This window comes from Saimiri boliviensis, chromosome 6 (genome assembly GCF_048565385.1).
Source record: "Saimiri boliviensis isolate mSaiBol1 chromosome 6, mSaiBol1.pri, whole genome shotgun sequence".
Classification (NCBI taxonomy): Eukaryota; Metazoa; Chordata; class Mammalia; order Primates; family Cebidae; genus Saimiri; species Saimiri boliviensis.
In genome coordinates, this window is record NC_133454.1 from 6,313,099 (window position 1) to 6,332,529 (window position 19,431).

Consider the following 19,431-nt stretch of genomic DNA (forward strand, 5'->3'; position numbering starts at 1 on the left):
AGTCAATCCAAGAAAGCAGGCACTGAGCTGGCAGAGGGATCTTTTCCCAGTGGGCGTTAAGGCCCACATAAATCCCTGTGAAGGAATCGGGAATCAGAGACAGAAAGGGACTCGCCTAAGGCTTCTCACATGAAAGTGCCTGGCAGACTGACTGGCAGAGGGCTGGAAATCAAATCCAAATCTTCGGACGTGTAATTTCACAGGGTGCACCGCCTCCCCCAGGCCCAATGTGACACTTCAATGGCTTAACGAGGGCTTGACGGGATGGATGTCAACATGAAAAGACATTCGATTCCATCGGACCTGTCTTTGGCCCATTGTCTCTAAGGAGAATGTGCCTGGTTCAAATTCTCACTTTGCTTCTCACCTGAGAGATGTGACCTCAGTGGTCAATGGGAAATGAGCTGGTTTCAGTCACCAACCTCTCACTCATCACCAAAAAAATTTCCTTCAACCATACATGGATTGTGTTTTCAGGAGTGCTGGGCTTCATCCACAGTTGTGAGTAACATGCTAAAAGAGGAAAAAAGATTTGCTGCTCAGGAATGGAGACAGAAATACAGACACACACACACAGACACACACACACACACACACACACACACACTCACACACACACACATGACACAAAAATCACCCAAACACAGGCCGCACACACAACTGCTCGTGTTCAGCAAAATACTTAGTGGTATGAGGTGGGCTTTGAACCCGTCCATGCTCCAAAGGAAGACACACCTTTTGCTATTTCACCCGTCTATTCTCGTAGGGAATGTGAATAATTCTTTCAGACATGGCTCATGATGACAGGGATCACTCTCATTTCACCCTCAGAGGCAGACAAGAGGACTGCAAAGGACTCAGGTGTCGTCCCTGCTGACTGAAGAGGACTCCCATTTCCCCTCGAACCCAAAGACACAGCAAAAGTAGCTTTCTCTTTGAAGAGCACACAACTTTTTCAAAATACACAGCTAAAACGGTCCCCGCTTTAAGTGGTTTAGCACTTAAAGCGGGGACCGTTTTAGCTGTGTATTCTGAAAAACATGTCTAGCATTCAAAGCACGGACAGTTTTGGCTGTGTATTTTCAAAAATTTGTCTCTACCTGCCCTAGCTCATGATGTCAAAACGAGTGAGCTGTGTCCCTTTGATTTGAGCATTCTTTTAGTAAGAAAGGATTAAGTTCAATTTGAATTTTGGAAAACTGCTTCTCATCTTGTCAATCAGCTGTCAGTTTTGTGTGTTAATTTCTAGAAGAGGTAATAGAGTCAATCCAAAACCAAAGGTGTATTCAAGTCCAGATTGACAAGTCAAACCAAGAAAGCAGGCACTGAGCTGGCAGAGGGATCTTTTCCCAGTGGGCGTTAAGGCCCACATAAATCCCTGTGAAGGAATCGGGAATCAGAGACAGAAAGGGACTCACCTAAGGCTTGTCACATGAAAGTGCCTGGCAGACTGACTGGCAGAGGGCTGGAAATCAAATCCAAATCTTCGGACGTGTAATTTCACAGGGTGCACCGCCTCCCCCAGGCCCAATGTGAGGCTTCAATGGCTTAACGAGGGCTTGACGGGATGGATGTCAACATGAAAAGACATTCGATTCCATCGGACCTGTCTTTGGCCCATTGTCTGTAAGCAGAATGTGCCTGGTTCAAATTCTCACTTTGCTTCTCACCTGAGAGATGTGACCTCAGTGGTCAATGTGAAATGAGCTGGTTTCAGTCACCAACCTCTCACTCATCACCAAGAAAATTTCCTTCAACCATACATGGATTGTGTTTTCAGGAGTGCTGGGCTTCATCCACAGTTGTGAGTAACATGCTAAAAGAGGAAAAAAGATTTGCTGCTCAGGAATGGAGACAGAAATACAGACACACACACACAGACACACACACACACACACACACACACACATGACACAAAAATCACCCAAACACAGGCCGCACACACAACTGCTCGTGTTCAGCAAAATACTTAGTGGTATGAGGTGGGCTTTGAACCCGTCCATGCTCCAAAGGAAGACACACCTTTTGCTATTTCACCCGTCTATTCTCGTTGGGAATGTGAATAATTCTTTCAGACATGGCTCATGATGACAGGGACCACTCTCATTTCACCCTCAGAGGCAGACAAGAGGACTGCAAAGGACTCAGGTGTCGTCCCTGCTGACTGAAGAGGACTCCCATTTCCCGTCGAACCCAAAGACACAGCAAAAGTAGCTTTCTCTTTGAAGAGCACACAACTTTTTCAAAATACACAGCGAAAACGGTCCCCGCTTTAGCTGTGTATTCTGAAAAACATGTCTAGCATTCAAAGCACGGACAGTTTTAGCTGTGTATTTTCAGAAAGTTGTCTCTACCTGCCATAGCTCATGAAGTCAAAACGAGTGAGCTGTGTCCCCTTGATTTGAGCATTCTTTTAGTAAGAAAGGATTAAGTTCAATTTGAATTTTGGAAAACTGCTTCTCATCCTGTCAATCAGCTGTCAGTTTTGTGTGTTAATTTCTAGGAGAGGTAATAGAGTCAATCCAAAACCAAAGGTGTATTCAAGTCCAGATTGGCAAGTCAAACCAAGAAAGCAGGCACTGAGCTGGCAGAGGGATCTTTTCCCAGTGGGCGTTAAGACCCACATAAATCCCTGTGAAGGAATCGGGAATCAGAGACAGAAAGGGACTCGCCTAAGGCTTGTCACATGAAAGTGCCTGGCAGACTGACTGGCAGAGGGCTGGAAATCAAATCCAAATCTTCGGACGTGTAATTTCACAGGGTGAACCGCTTCCCCAGGCCCAATGTGACACTTCAATGGCTTAACGAGGGCTTGACGGGATGGATGTCAACATGAAAAGACATTCGATTCCATCGGACCAGTCTTTGGCCCATTGTCTCTAAGGAGAATGTGCCTGGTTCAAATTCTCACTTTGCTTCTCACCTGAGAGATGTGACCTCAGTGGTCAATGGGAAATGAGCTGGTTTCAGTCACCAACCTCTCACTCATCACCAAGAAAATTTCCTTCAACCATACATGGATTGTGTTTTCAGGAGTACTGGGCTTCATCCACAGTTGTGAGTAAAATGCTAAAAGAGGAAAAAAGATTTGCTGCTCAGGAATGGAGACAGAAATAGAGACACACACACACAGACACACAGACACACACACACACACACACACACACACGACACAAAAATCACCCAAACACAGGCCGCACACACAACTGCTCGTGTTCAGCAAAATACTTAGTGGTATGAGGTGGGCTTTGAACCCTTCCATGCTCCAAAGGAAGACACACCTTTAGCTATTTCACCCGTCTATTCTCGTAGGGAATGTGAATAATTCTTTCAGAAATGGCTCATTATGACAGGGACCACTCTCATTTCACCCTCAGAGGCAGACAAGAGGACTGCAAAGGACTCAGGTGTCGTCCCTGCTGACTGAAGAGGACTCCCATTTCCCCTCGAACCCAAAGACACAGCAAAAGTAGCTTTCTCTTTGAAGAGCACACAACTTTTTCAAAATATACAGCTAAAACGGTCCCGCGTTAAGTGCTAAAGCACTTAAAACTGAAAAACATGTCTAGCATTCAAAGCACGGACAGTTTTAGCTGTGTATTTTCAAAAAGTTGTCTCTACCTGCCATAGCTCATGAAGTCAAAACGAGTGAGCTGTGTCCCCTTGATTTGAGCATTCTTTTAGTAAGAAAGGATTAAGTTCAATTTGAATTTTGGAAAACTGCTTATCATCTTGTCAATCAGCTGTCAGTTTTGTGTGTTAATTTCTAGGAGAGGTAATAGAGTCAATCCAAAACCAAAGGTGTATTCAAGTCCAGATTGACAAGTCAAACCAAGAAAGCAGGCACTGAGCTGGCAGAGGGATCTTTTCCCAGTGGGCGTTAAGGCCCACATAAATCCCTGTGAAGGAATCTGGAATCAGAGACAGAAAGGGACTCGCCTAAGGCTTGTCACATGAACGTGCCTGGCAGACTGACTGGCAGAGGGCTGGAAATCAAATCCAAATCTTCGGACGTGTAATTTCACAGGGTGCACCGCCTCCCCCAGGCCCAATGTGACACTTCAATGGCTTAACGAGGGCTTGACGGGATGGATGTCAACATGAAAAGACATTCGATTCCATCGGACCTGTCTTTGGCCCATTGTCTCTAAGGAGAATGTGCCTGGTTCAAATTCTCACTTTGCTTCTCACCTGAGAGATGTAACCTCAGTGGTCAATGGGAAATGAGCTGGTTTCAGTCACCAACCTCTCACTCATCGCCAAGAAAATTTCCTTCCACCATACATGGATTGTGTTTTCAGGAGTGCTGGGCTTCATCCACAGTTGTGAGTAACATGCTAAAAGAGGAAAAAAGATTTGCTGCTCAGGAATGGAGACAGAAATACAGACAAACACACACAGACACACACACAAACACACACGCACACACATGACACAAAAATCACCCAAACACAGGCCGCACACACAACTGCTCGTGTTCAGCAAAATACTTAGTGGTATGAGGTGGGCTTTGAACCCGTCCATGCTCCAAAGGAAGACAAACCTTTTGCTATTTCACCCGTCTATTCTCGTTGGGAATGTGAATAATTCTTTCAGACATGGCTCATGATGACAGGGATCACTCTCATTTCACCCTCAGAGGCAGACAAGAGGACTGCAAAGGACTCAGGTGTCGTCCCTGCTGACTGAAGAGGACTCCCATTTCCCCTCGAACCCAAAGACACAGCAAAAGTAGCTTTCTCTTTGAAGAGCACACAACATTTTCAAAATACACAGCTAAAACGGTCCCCGCTTTAAGTGGTTTAGCACTTAAAGCGGGGACCGTTTTAGCTGTGTATTCTGAAAAACATGTCTAGCATTCAAAGCACGGACAGTTTTGGCTGTGTATTTTCAAAAATTTGTCTCTACCTGCCCTAGCTCATGATGTCAAAACGAGTGAGCTGTGTCCCTTTGATTTGAGCATTCTTTTAGTAAGAAAGGATTAAGTTCAATTTGAATTTTGGAAAACTGCTTCTCATCTTGTCAATCAGCTGTCAGTTTTGTGTGTTAATTTCTAGGAGAGGTAATAGAGTCAATCCAAAACCAAAGGTGTATTCAAGTCCAGATTGACAAGTCAAACCAAGAAAGCAGGCACTGAGCTGGCAGAGGGATCTTTTCCCAGTGGGCGTTAAGGCCCACATAAATCCCTGTGAAGGAATCGGGAATCAGAGACAGAAAGGGACTCACCTAAGGCTTGTCACATGAAAGTGCCTGGCAGACTGACTGGCAGAGGGCTGGAAATCAAATCCAAATCTTCGGACGTGTAATTTCACAGGGTGCACCGCCTCCCCCAGGCCCAATGTGAGGCTTCAATGGCTTAACGAGGGCTTGACGGGATGGATGTCAACATGAAAAGACATTCGATTCCATCGGACCTGTCTTTGGCCCATTGTCTGTAAGCAGAATGTGCCTGGTTCAAATTCTCACTTTGCTTCTCACCTGAGAGATGTGACCTCAGTGGTCAATGTGAAATGAGCTGGTTTCAGTCACCAACCTCTCACTCATCACCAAGAAAATTTCCTTCAACCATACATGGATTGTGTTTTCAGGAGTGCTGGGCTTCATCCACAGTTGTGAGTAACATGCTAAAAGAGGAAAAAAGATTTGCTGCTCAGGAATGGAGACAGAAATACAGACACACACACACAGACACACACACACACACACACACACACACATGACACAAAAATCACCCAAACACAGGCCGCACACACAACTGCTCGTGTTCAGCAAAATACTTAGTGGTATGAGGTGGGCTTTGATCCCGTCCATGCTCCAAAGGAAGACACACCTTTTGCTATTTCACCCGTCTATTCTCGTTGGGAATGTGAATAATTCTTTCAGACATGGCTCATGATGACAGGGACCACTCTCATTTCACCCTCAGAGGCAGACAAGAGGACTGCAAAGGACTCAGGTGTCGTCCCTGCTGACTGAAGAGGACTCCCATTTCCCGTCGAACCCAAAGACACAGCAAAAGTAGCTTTCTCTTTGAAGAGCACACAACTTTTTCAAAATACACAGCGAAAACGGTCCCCGCTTTAGCTGTGTATTCTGAAAAACATGTCTAGCATTCAAAGCACGGACAGTTTTAGCTGTGTATTTTCAGAAAGTTGTCTCTACCTGCCATAGCTCATGAAGTCAAAACGAGTGAGCTGTGTCCCCTTGATTTGAGCATTCTTTTAGTAAGAAAGGATTAAGTTCAATTTGAATTTTGGAAAACTGCTTCTCATCCTGTCAATCAGCTGTCAGTTTTGTGTGTTAATTTCTAGGAGAGGTAATAGAGTCAATCCAAAACCAAAGGTGTATTCAAGTCCAGATTGGCAAGTCAAACCAAGAAAGCAGGCACTGAGCTGGCAGAGGGATCTTTTCCCAGTGGGCGTTAAGGCCCACATAAATCCCTGTGAAGGAATCGGGAATCAGAGACAGAAAGGGACTCGCCTAAGGCTTGTCACATGAAAGTGCCTGGCAGACTGACTGGCAGAGGGCTGGAAATCAAATCCAAATCTTCGGACGTGTAATTTCACAGGGTGAACCGCTTCCCCAGGCCCAATGTGACACTTCAATGGCTTAACGAGGGCTTGACGGGATGGATGTCAACATGAAAAGACATTCGATTCCATCGGACCAGTCTTTGGCCCATTGTCTCTAAGGAGAATGTGCCTGGTTCAAATTCTCACTTTGCTTCTCACCTGAGAGATGTGACCTCAGTGGTCAATGGGAAATGAGCTGGTTTCAGTCACCAACCTCTCACTCATCACCAAGAAAATTTCCTTCAACCATACATGGATTGTGTTTTCAGGAGTGCTGGGCTTCATCCACAGTTGTGAGTAAAATGCTAAAAGAGGAAAAAAGATTTGCTGCTCAGGAATGGAGACAGAAATAGAGACACACACACACAGACACACAGACACACACACACACACACACACACACACACACGACACAAAAATCACCCAAACACAGGCCGCACACACAACTGCTCGTGTTCAGCAAAATACTTAGTGGTATGAGGTGGGCTTTGAACCCTTCCATGCTCCAAAGGAAGACACACCTTTAGCTATTTCACCCGTCTATTCTCGTAGGGAATGTGAATAATTCTTTCAGAAATGGCTCATTATGACAGGGACCACTCTCATTTCACCCTCAGAGGCAGACAAGAGGACTGCAAAGGACTCAGGTGTCGTCCCTGCTGACTGAAGAGGACTCCCATTTCCCCTCGAACCCAAAGACACAGCAAAAGTAGCTTTCTCTTTGAAGAGCACACAACTTTTTCAAAATATACAGCTAAAACGGTCCCGCGTTAAGTGCTAAAGCACTTAAAACTGAAAAACATGTCTAGCATTCAAAGCACGGACAGTTTTAGCTGTGTATTTTCAAAAAGTTGTCTCTACCTGCCATAGCTCATGAAGTCAAAACGAGTGAGCTGTGTCCCCTTGATTTGAGCATTCTTTTAGTAAGAAAGGATTAAGTTCAATTTGAATTTTGGAAAACTGCTTATCATCTTGTCAATCAGCTGTCAGTTTTGTGTGTTAATTTCTAGGAGAGGTAATAGAGTCAATCCAAAACCAAAGGTGTATTCAAGTCCAGATTTACAAGTCAAACCAAGAAAGCAGGCACTGAGCTGGCAGAGGGATCTTTTCCCAGTGGGCGTTAAGGCCCACATAAATCCCTGTGAAGGAATCTGGAATCAGAGACAGAAAGGGACTCGCCTAAGGCTTGTCACATGAACGTGCCTGGCAGACTGACTGGCAGAGGGCTGGAAATCAAATCCAAATCTTCGGACGTGTAATTTCACAGGGTGCACCGCCTCCCCCAGGCCCAATGTGACACTTCAATGGCTTAACGAGGGCTTGACGGGATGGATGTCAACATGAAAAGACATTCGATTCCATCGGACCTGTCTTTGGCCCATTGTCTCTAAGGAGAATGTGCCTGGTTCAAATTCTCACTTTGCTTCTCACCTGAGAGATGTAACCTCAGTGGTCAATGGGAAATGAGCTGGTTTCAGTCACCAACCTCTCACTCATCGCCAAGAAAATTTCCTTCCACCATACATGGATTGTGTTTTCAGGAGTGCTGGGCTTCATCCACAGTTGTGAGTAACATGCTAAAAGAGGAAAAAAGATTTGCTGCTCAGGAATGGAGACAGAAATACAGACAAACACACACAGACACACACACAAACACACACGCACACACATGACACAAAAATCACCCAAACACAGGCCGCACACACAACTGCTCGTGTTCAGCAAAATACTTAGTGGTATGAGGTGGGCTTTGAACCCGTCCATGCTCCAAAGGAAGACACACCTTTTGCTATTTCACCCGTCTATTCTCGTTGGGAATGTGAATAATTCTTTCAGACATGGCTCATGATGACAGGGACCACTCTCATTTCACCCTCATAGGCAGACAAGAGGACTGCAAAGGACTCAGGTGTCGTCCCTGCTGACTGAAGAGGACTCCCATTTCCCCTCGAACCCAAAGACACAGCAAAAGTAGCTTTCTCTTTGAAGAGCACACAACTTTTTCAAAATACACAGCTAAAACGGTCCCCGCTTTAAGTGCTTTAGCACTTAAAGCGGGGACCGTTTTAGCTGTGTATTCTGAAAAACATGTCTAGCATTCAAAGCACGGACAGTTTTAGCTGTGTATTTTCAAAATGTTGTCTCTACCTGCCATAGCTCATGAAGTCAAAACGAGTGAGCTCTGTCCCCTTGATTTGAGCATTCTTTTAGTAAGAAAGGATTAAGTTCAATTTGAATTCTGGAAAACTGCTTCTCATCTTGTCAATCAGCTGTCAGTTTTGTGTGTTAATTTCTAGGAGAGGTAATAGAGTCAATCCATAACCAAAGGTGTATTCAAGTCCAGATTGACAAGTCAAACCAAGAAAGCAGGCACTGAGCTGGCAGAGGGATCTTTTCCCAGTGGGCGTTAAGGCCCACATAAATCCCTGTGAAGAAATCGGGAATCAGAGACAGAAAGGGACTCGCCTAAGGCTTGTCACATGAAAGTGCCTGGCAGACTGACTGGCAGAGGGCTGGAAATAAAATCCAAATCTTCGGACGTGTAATTTCTCAGGGTGCACCGCCTCCCCCAGGCACAATGTGACACTTCAATGGCTTAACGAGGGCTTGACGGGATGGATGTCAACATGAAAAGACATTCGATTCCATCGGACCTGTCTTTGGCCCATTGTCTCTAAGGAGAATGTGCCTGGTTCAAATTCTCACTTTGCTTCTCACCTGAGAGATGTGACCTCAGTGGTCAATGGGAAATGAGCTGGTTTCAGTCACCAACCTCTCACTCATCGCCAAGAAAATTTCCTTCAACCATACATGGATTGTGTTTTCAGGAGTGCTGGGCTTCATCCACAGTTGTGAGTAACATGCTAAAAGAGGAAAAAAGATTTGCTGCTCAGAAATGGAGACAGAAATACAGACACACACACACAGACACACACACACACACACACACACACACATGACACAAAAATCACCCAAACACAGGCCGCACACACAACTGCTCGTGTTCAGCAAAATACTTAGTGGTATGAGGTGGGCTTTGAACCCGTCCATGCTCCAAAGGAAGACACACCTTTTGCTATTTCACCCCTCTATTCTCGTTGGGAATGTGAATAATTCTTTCAGACATGGCTCATGATGACAGGGACCACTCTCATTTCACCCTCAGAGGCAGACAAGAGGACTGCAAAGGACTCAGGTGTCATCCCTGCTGACTGAAGAGGACTCCCATTTCCCCTCGAACCCAAAGACACAGCAAAAGTAGCTTTCTCTTTGAAGAGCACACAACTTTTTCAAAATACACAGCTAAAACGGTCCCCGCTTTAGCTGTGTATTCTGAAAAACATGTCTAGCATTCAAAGCACGGACAGTTTTAGCTGTGTATTTTCAGAAAGTTGTCTCTACCTGCCATAGCTCATGAAGTCAAAACGAGTGAGCTGTGTCCCCTTGATTTGAGCATTCTTTTAGTAAGAAAGGATTAAGTTCAATTTGAATTTTGGAAAACTGCTTCTCATCTTGTCAATCAGCTGTCAGTTTTGTGTGTTAATTTCTAGGAGAGGTAATAGAGTCAATCCAAAACCAAAGGTGTATTCAAGTCCAGATTGGCAAGTCAAACCAAGAAAGCAGGCACTGAGCTGGCAGAGGGATCTTTTCCCAGTGGGCGTTAAGGCCCACATAAATCCCTGTGAAGGAATCGGGAATCAGAGACAGAAAGGGACTCGCCTAAGGCTTGTCACATAAAAGTGCCTGGCAGACTGACTGGCAGAGGGCTGGAAATCAAATCCAAATCTTCGGACGTGTAATTTCACAGGGTGAACCGCTTACCCAGGCCCAATGTGACACTTCAATGGCTTAACGAGGGCTTGACGGGATGGATGTCAACATGAAAAGACATTCGATTCCATCGGACCAGTCTTTGGCCCATTGTCTCTAAGGAGAATGTGCCTGGTTCAAATTCTCACTTTGCTTCTCACCTGAGAGATGTGACCTCAGTGGTCAATGGGAAATGAGCTGGTTTCAGTCACCAACCTCTCACTCATCACCAAGAAAATTTCCTTCAACCATACATGGATTGTGTTTTCAGGAGTGCTGGGCTTCATCCACAGTTGTGAGTAAAATGCTAAAAGAGGAAAAAAGATTTGCTGCTCAGGAATGGAGACAGAAATACAGACACACACACACAGACACACAGACACACACACACACACACACACACACGACACAAAAATCACCCAAACACCGGCCGCACACACAACTGCTCGTGTTCAGCAAAATACTTAGTGGTATGCGGTGGGCTTTGAACCCTTCCATGCTCCAAAGGAAGACACACCTTTAGCTATTTCACCAGTCTATTCTCGTAGGGAATGTGAATAATTCTTTCAGACATGCCTCATGATGACAGGGACCACTCTCATTTCACCCTCAGAGGCAGACAGGAGGACTGCAAAGGACTCAGGTGTCGTCCCTGCTGACTGAAGAGGACTCCCATTTCCCCTCGAACCCAAAGACACAGCAAAAGTAGCTTTCTCTTTGAAGAGCACACAACTTTTTCAAAATACACAGCTAAAACGGTCCCCGCTTTAAGTGCTTTAGCACTTAAAGCGGGGACCGTTTTAGCTGTGTATTCTGAAAAACATGTCTAGCATTCAAAGCACGGACAGTTTTAGCTGTGCATTTTCAAAAAGTTGTCTCTACCTGCCATAGCTCATGAAGTCAAAACGAGTGAGCTGTGTCGCCTTGATTTGAGCATTCTTTTAGTAAGAAAGGATTAAGTTCAATTTGAATTTTGGAAAACTGCTTCTCATCTTGTCAATCAGCTGTCAGTTTTGTGTGTTAATTTCTAGGAGAGGTAATAGAGTCAATCCAAAACCATAGGTGTATTCAAGTCCAGATTGACAAGTCAAATCAAGAAAGCAGGCACTGAGCTGGCAGAGGGATCTTTTCCCAGTGGGCGTTAAGGCCCACATAAATCCCTGGGAAGGAATCGGGAATCAGAGACAGAAAGGGACTCGCCTAAGGCTTGTCACATGAAAGTGCCTGGCATACTGACTGGCAGAGGGCTGGAAATCAAATCCAAATCTTCGGACGTGAAATTTCACAGGGGGCACCGCCTCCCCCAGGCCCAATGTGACACTTCAATGGCTTAACGAGGGCTTGACGGGATGGATGTCAACATGAAAAGACATTCGATTCCATTGGACCTGTCTTTGGCCCATTGTCTCTAAGGAGAATGTGCCTGGTTCAAATTCTCACTTTGCTTCTCACCTGAGAGATATGACCTCAGTGGTCAATGGGAAATGAGCTGGTTTCAGTCACCAAACTCTCACTCATCACCAAGAAAATTTCCTTCAACCATACATGGATTGTGTTTTCAGGAGTGCTGGGCTTCATCCACACTTGTGAGTAACATGCTAAAAGAGGAAAAAAGATTTGCTGCTCAGGAATGGAGACAGAAATACAGACACACACACACAGACACACACACACGCACACACACACACACACTCACAAACACACACATGACACAAAAATCACCCAAACACAGGCCGCACACACAACTGCTCGTGTTCAGCAAAATACTTAGTGGTATGAGGTCGGCTTTGAACCCGTCCATGCTCCAAAGGAAGACATAACTTTTGCTATTTCACCCGTCTATTCTCGTAGGGAATGTGAATAATTCTTTCAGACATGGCTGATGATGACAGGGACCACCCTAATTTCACCCTCAGAGACAGACAAGAGGACTGCAAAGGACTCAGGTGTCGTCCCTGCTGACTGAAGAGGACTCCCATTTCCCCTCGAACCCAAAGACACAGCAAAAGTAGCTTTCTCTTTGAAGAGCACACAACTTTTTCAAAATACACAGGTAAAACGGTCCCGCTTTAAGTGCTAAAGCCCTTAAAACTGAAAAACATGTCTAGCATTCAAAGCACGGACAGTTTTAGCTGTGTATTTTCAAAAAGTTGTCTCTACCTGCCATAGCTCATGAAGTCAAAACGAGTGAGCTGTGTCCCCTTGATTTGAGCATTCTTTTAGTAAGAAAGGATTCAGTTCAATTTGAATTTTGGAAAACTGCTTCTCATCTTGTCCATCAGCTGTCAGTTTTGGTTGTTAATTTCTAGAAGAGGTAATAGAGTCAATCCAAAACCAAAGGTGTATTCAAGTCCAGATTGACAAGTCAAACCAATAAAGCATGCACTGAGCTGGCAGAGGGATCTTTTCCCAGTGGGCGTTAAGGCCCACATAAATCCCTGTGAAGGAATCGGGAATCAGAGACAGAAAGGGACTCGCCTAAGGCTTGTCACATGAAAGTGCCTGGCAGACTGACTGGCAGAGGGCTGGAAATCAAATCCAAATCTTCGGACGTGTAATTTCACAGGGTGCACCGCCTCCCCCAGGCCCAATGTGACACTTCAATGGCTTAACGAGGGCTCGACGGGATGGATGTCAACGTGAAAAGACATTCGATTCCATCGGACCTGTCTTTGGCCCATTGTCTCTTAGGAGAATGTGCCTGGTTCAAATTCTCACTTTGCTTCTCACCTGAGAGATGTGACCTCAGTGGTCAATGGGAAATGAGCTGGTTTCAATCACCAAACTCTCACTCATCACCAAGAAAATTTCCTTCAACCATACATGGATTGTGTTTTCAGGAGTGCTGGGCTTCATCCAGAGTTGTGAGTAACATGCTAAAAGAGGAAAAAAGATTTGCTGCTCAGGAATGGAGACAGAAACACAGACACACACACACACAGACACACACACACACACACACACACACACACACACACATGACACAAAAATCACCCAAACACAGGCCGCACACACAACTGCTCGTGTTCAGCAAAATACTTAGTGGTATGAGGTGGGCTTTGAACCCGTCCATGCTCCAAAGGAAGACACACCTTTTGCTATTTCTCCCGTCTATTCTCGTAGGGAATGTGAATAATTCTTTCAGACATGGCTCATGATGACAGGGACCACTCTCATTTCACCCTCAGAGGCAGACAAGAGGACTGCAAAGGACTCAGGTGTCGTCCCTGCTGACTGAAGAGGACTCCCATTTCCCCTCGAACCAAAAGACACAGCAAAATTAGCTTTCTTTTTGAAGAGCACACAACTTTTTCAAAATACACAGCTAAAACGGTCCCCGCTTTAAGTGCTTTAGCAGTTAAAGCGGGGACCGTTTTAGCTGTGTATTCTGAAAAACAAGTCTAGCATTCAAAGCACGGACAGTTTTAGCTGTGTATTTTCAAAAAGTTGTCTCTACTTGCCATAGCTCATGAAGTCAAAACGAGTGAGCTATGTCCCCTTGATTTGAGCATTCTTTTAGTAAGAAAGGATTAAGTTCAATTTGAATTTTGGAAAACTGCTTCTCATCTTGTCAATCAGCTGTCAGTTTTGTGTGTTAATTTCTAGGAGAGGTAATAGAGTCAATCCAAAACCAAAGGTGTATTCAAGTCCAGATTGACAAGTCAAACCAAGAAAGCAGGCACTGAGCTGGCAGAGGGATCTTTTCCCAGTGGGCGTTAAGGCCCACATAAATCCCTGTGAAGGAATCGGGAATCAGAGAGAGAAAGGGACTCGCCTAAGGCTTGTCACATGAAATTGCCTGGCAGACTGACTGGCAGAGGGCTGGAAATCAAATCCAAATCTTCGGACGTGTAATTTCACAGGGTGCACCGCCTCCCCCAGGCCCAATGTGACACTTCAATGGCTTAACGAGGGCTTGACGGGATGGATGTCGACATGAAAAGACGTTCGATTCCATCGGACCTGTCTTTGGCCCATTGTCTCTAAGGAGAATGTGCCTGGTTCAAATTCTCACTTTGCTTCTCACTTGAGAGATGTGACCTCAGTGTTCAATGGGAAATGAGCTGGTTTCAGTCACCAACCTCTCACTCATCACCAAGAAAATTTCCTTCAACCATACATGGATTGTGTTTTCAGGAGTGCTGGGCTTCATCCACAGTTGTGAGTAACATGCTAAAAGAGGAAAAAAGATTTGCTGCTCAGGAATGGAGACAGAAATACAGACACACACACACAGACACACACACACACACACACACACACACACACAGGACACAAAAATCACCCAAACACAGGCCGCACACACAACTGCTCGTGTTCAGCAAAATACTTAGTGGTATGAGGTCGGCTTTGAACCCGTCCATGCTCCAAAGGAAGACACACCTTTTGCTATTTCACCCGTCTATTCTCGTACGGAATGTGAATAATTCTTTCAGACATGGCTCATGATGACAGGGACCACTCTCATTTCACCCTCAGAGGCAGACAAGAGGACTGCAAAGGACTCAGGTGTCGTCCCTGCTGACTGAAGAGGACTCCCATTTCCCCTCGAACCCAAAGACACAGCAAAAGTAGCTTTCTCTTTGAAGAGCACACAACTTTTTCAAAATACACAGCTAAAACGGTCCCCGCTTTAGCTGTGTATTCTGAAAAACATATCTAGCATTCAAAGCACGGACAGTTTTAGCTGTGTATTTTCAGAAAGTTGTCTCTAAGTGCCATAGCTCATGAAGTCAAAACGAGTGAGCTGTGTCCCCTTGATTTGAGCATTCTTTTAGTAAGAAAGGATTAAGTTCAATTTGAATTTTGGAAAACTGCTTCTCATCTTGTCAATCAGCTGTCAGTTTTGTGTGTTAATTTCTAGGAGAGGTAATAGAGTCAATCCAAAACCAAAGGTGTATTCAAGTCCAGATTGACAAGTCAAACCAAGAAAGCAGGCACTGAGCTGGCAGAGGGATCTTTTCCCAGTGGTCGTTAAGGCCCACATAAATCCCTGTGAAGGAATCGGGAATCAGAGACAGAAAGGGACTCGCCTAAGGCTTGTCACATGAAAGTGCCTGGCAGACTGACTGGCAGAGGGCTGGAAATCATATCCAAATCTTCGGACGTGTAATTTCACAGGGTGCACCGCCTCCCCCAGGCCCAATGTGACACTTCAATGGCTTAACGAGGGCTTGACGGGATGGATGTCAACATGAAAAGACATTCGATTCCATCGGACCTGTCTTTGGCCCATTGTCTCTAAGGAGAATGTGCCTGATTCAAATTCTCACTTTACTTCTCACCTGAGAGATGTGACCTCAGTGGTCAGTGGGAAATGAGCTGGTTTCAGTCACCAACCTCTCACTCATCACCAAGAAAATTTCCTTCAACCATACATGGATTGTGTTTTCAGGAGTGCTGGGCTTCATCCACAGTTGTGAGTAACATGCTAAAAGAGGAAAAAAGATTTGCTGCTCAGGAATGGAGACAGAAATACAGACACACACACACAGACACACACACACACACACACACACACACACAGGACACAAAAATCACCCAAACACAGGCCGCACACACAACTGCTCGTGTTCAGCAAAATACTTAGTGGTATGAGGTGGGCTTTGAACCCGTCCATGCTCCAAATGTAGAAACACCTTTTGCTATTTCACCCGTCTATTCTCGTAGGGAATATGAATAATTCTTTCAGACATGGCTCATGATGACAGGGACCACTCTCATTTCACCCTCAGAGGCAGACAAGAGGACTGCAAAGGACTCAGGTGTCGTCCCTGCTGACTGAAGAGGACTCCCATTTCCCCTCGAACCAAAAGACACAGCAAAAGTAGCTTTCTCTTTGAAGAGCACACAACTTTTTCAAAATACACAGCTAAAACGGTCCCCGCTTTAAGTGCTTTAGCACTTTAAGCGGGGACCATTTTTGCTGTTTATTCTGAAAAACATGTCTGGCATTCAAAGCACGGAGAGTTTTAGCTGTGTATTTTCAAAAAGTTGTCTCTACCTGCCATAGCTCGTGAAGTCAAAACGAGTGAGCTGTGTCCCCTTGATTTTAGCATTCTTTTAGTAAGAAAGGATTAAGTTCAATTTGAATTTTGGAAAACTACTTCTCATCTTGTCAATCAGCTGTCAGTTTTGTGTGTTAATTTCTAGGAGAGGTAATAGAGTCAATCCAAAACCAAAGGTGTATTCAAGTCCAGGTTGACAAGTCAAACCAAGAAAGCAGGCACTGAGCTGGCAGAGGGATCATTTCCCAGTGGGCGTTAAGGCCCACATAAATCCCTGTGAAGGAATCGGGAATCAGAGACAGAAAGGGACTCGCCTAAGGCTTGTCACATGAAAGTGCCTGGCAGACTGACTGGCAGAGGGCTGGAAAGCAAATCCAAATCTTCGGACGTGTAATTTCACAGGGTGCACCGCCTCCTTCAGGCCCAATGTGACACTTCAATGGCTTAACGAGGGCTTGACGGGATGGATGTCAACATCAAAAGACATTCGATTCCATCGGAACTGTCTTTGGCCCATTGTCTCTAAGGAGAATGTGCCTGGTTCAAATTCTCCCTTTGCTTCTCACCTGAGAGATGTGACCTCAGTGGTCAATGGGAAATGAGCTGGTTTCAGTCACCAACCTCTCACTCATCACCAAGAAAATTTCCTTCAACCATACATGGATTGTGTTTTCAGGAGTGCTGGGCTTCATCCACAGTTGTGAGTAACATGCTAAAAGAGGAAAAAAGATTTGCTGCTCAGGAATGGAGACAAAAATACAGACACACACACACAGACACACACACACACACACACACACACACATGACAAAAAAATCACCCAAACACAGGCCGCACACACAACTGCTCGTGTTCAGCAAAATACTTAGTGGTATGAGGTGGGCTTTGAACCCGTCCATGCTCCAAAGTAAGACACACCTTTTGCTATTTCACCCGTCTATTCTCGTAGGGAATGTGAATAATTCTTTCAGACATGGCTCATGATGACAGGGACCACTCTCATTTCACGCTCAGAGGCAGACAAGAGGACTGCAAAGGACTCAGGTGTCGTCCCTGCTGACTGAAGAGGACTCCCATTTCCCCTCGAACCCAAAGACACAGCAAAAGTAGATTTCTCTTTGAAGAGCACACAACTTTTTCAAAATACACAGCTAAAACGGTCCCCGCTTTAAGTGCTTTAGCACTTAAAGCAGGGACCGTTTTAGCTGTGTATTCTGAAAAACATGTCTAGCATTCAGAGCACGGACAGTTTTAGCTGTGTATTTTCAAAAAGTTGTCTCTACCTGCCATAGCTCATGAAGTCAAAACGAGTGAGCTGTGTCCCCTTGATTTGAGCATTCTTTTAGTAAGAAAGGATTAAGTTCAATTTGAATTTTGGAAAACTGCTTCTCATCTTGTCAATCAGCTGTCAGTTTTGTGTGTTAATTTCTAGGAGTGGTAATAGAGTCAATCCAAAACCAAAGGTGTATTCAAGTCCAGATTGACAAGTCAAACCAGGAAAGCAGGCACTGAGCTGGCAGAGGGATCTTTTCCCAGTGGGCGTTAAGGCCCACATAAATCCCTGTGAAGGAATCGGGAATCAGAGACAGAAAGGGACTCACCTAAGGCTTGTCACATGAAAGTGCCTGGCAGACTGACTGGCAGAGGGCTGGAAATCAAATCCAAATCTTCGGACGTGTAATTTCACAGGGGGCACCGCCTCCCCCAGGCCCAATGTGACACTTCAATGGCTTAACGAGGGCTTGACGGGATGGATGTCAACATGAAAAGACATTCGATTCCATTGGACCTGTCTTTGGCCCATTGTCTCTAAGGAGAATGTGCCTGGTTCAAATTCTCACTTTGCTTCTCACCTGAGAGATGTGACCTCAGTGGTCAATGGGAAATGAGCTGGTTTCAGTCACCAAACTCTCACTCATCACCAAGAAAATTTCCTTCAACCATACATGGATTGTGTTTTCAGGAGTGCTGGGCTTCATCCACACTTGTGAGTAACATGCTAAAAGAGGAAAAAAGATTTGCTGCTCAGGAATGGAGACAGAAATACAGACACACACACACAGACACACACACACACACACACTCACAAACACACACATGACACAAAAATCACCCAAACACAGGCCGCACACACAACTGCTCGTGTTCAGCAAAATACTTAGTGGTATGAGGTCGGCTTTGAACCCGTCCATGCTCCAAAAAAAGACATACCTTTTGCTATTTCACCCGTCTATTCTCGTAGGGAATGTGAATAATTCTTTCAGACATGGCTCATGATGACAGGGACCACCCTCATTTCACCCTCAGAGACAGACAAGAGGACTGCAAAGGACTCAGGTGTCGTCCCTGCTGACTGAAGAGGACTCCCATTTCCCCTCGAACCCAAAGACACAGCAAAAGTAGCTTTCTCTTTGAAGAGCACACAACTTTTTCAAAATACACAGGTAAAACGGTCCCGCTTTAAGTGCGAAAGCACTTAAAACTGAAAAACATGTCTAGCATTCAAAGCACGGACAGTTTTAGCTGTGTATTTTCAAAAAGTTGTCTCTACCTGCCATAGCTCATGAAGTCAAAACGAGTGAGCTGTGTCCCCTTGATTTGAGCATTCTTTTAGTAAGAAAGGATTAAGTTCAATTTGAATTTTGGAAAACTGCTTCTCATCTTGTCCATCAGCTGTCATTTTTGTTTGTTAATTTCTAGAAGTGGTAATAGAGTCAATCCAAAACCAAAGGTGTATTCAAGTCCAGATTGACAAGTCAAACCAATAAAGCAGGCACTGAGCTGGCAGAGGGATATTTTCCCAGTGGGCGTTAAGGCCCACATAAATCCCTGTGAAGGAATCGGTAATCAGAGACAGAAAGGGACTCGCCTAAGGCTTGTCACATGAAAGTGCCTGGCAGACTGACTGGCAGAGGGCTGGAAATCAAATCCAAATCTTCGGACGTGTAATTTAACAGGGTGCTCCGCCTCCCCCAGGCCCAATGTGACACTTCAATGGCTTAACGAGGGCTCGACGGGATGGATGTCAACGTGAAAAGACA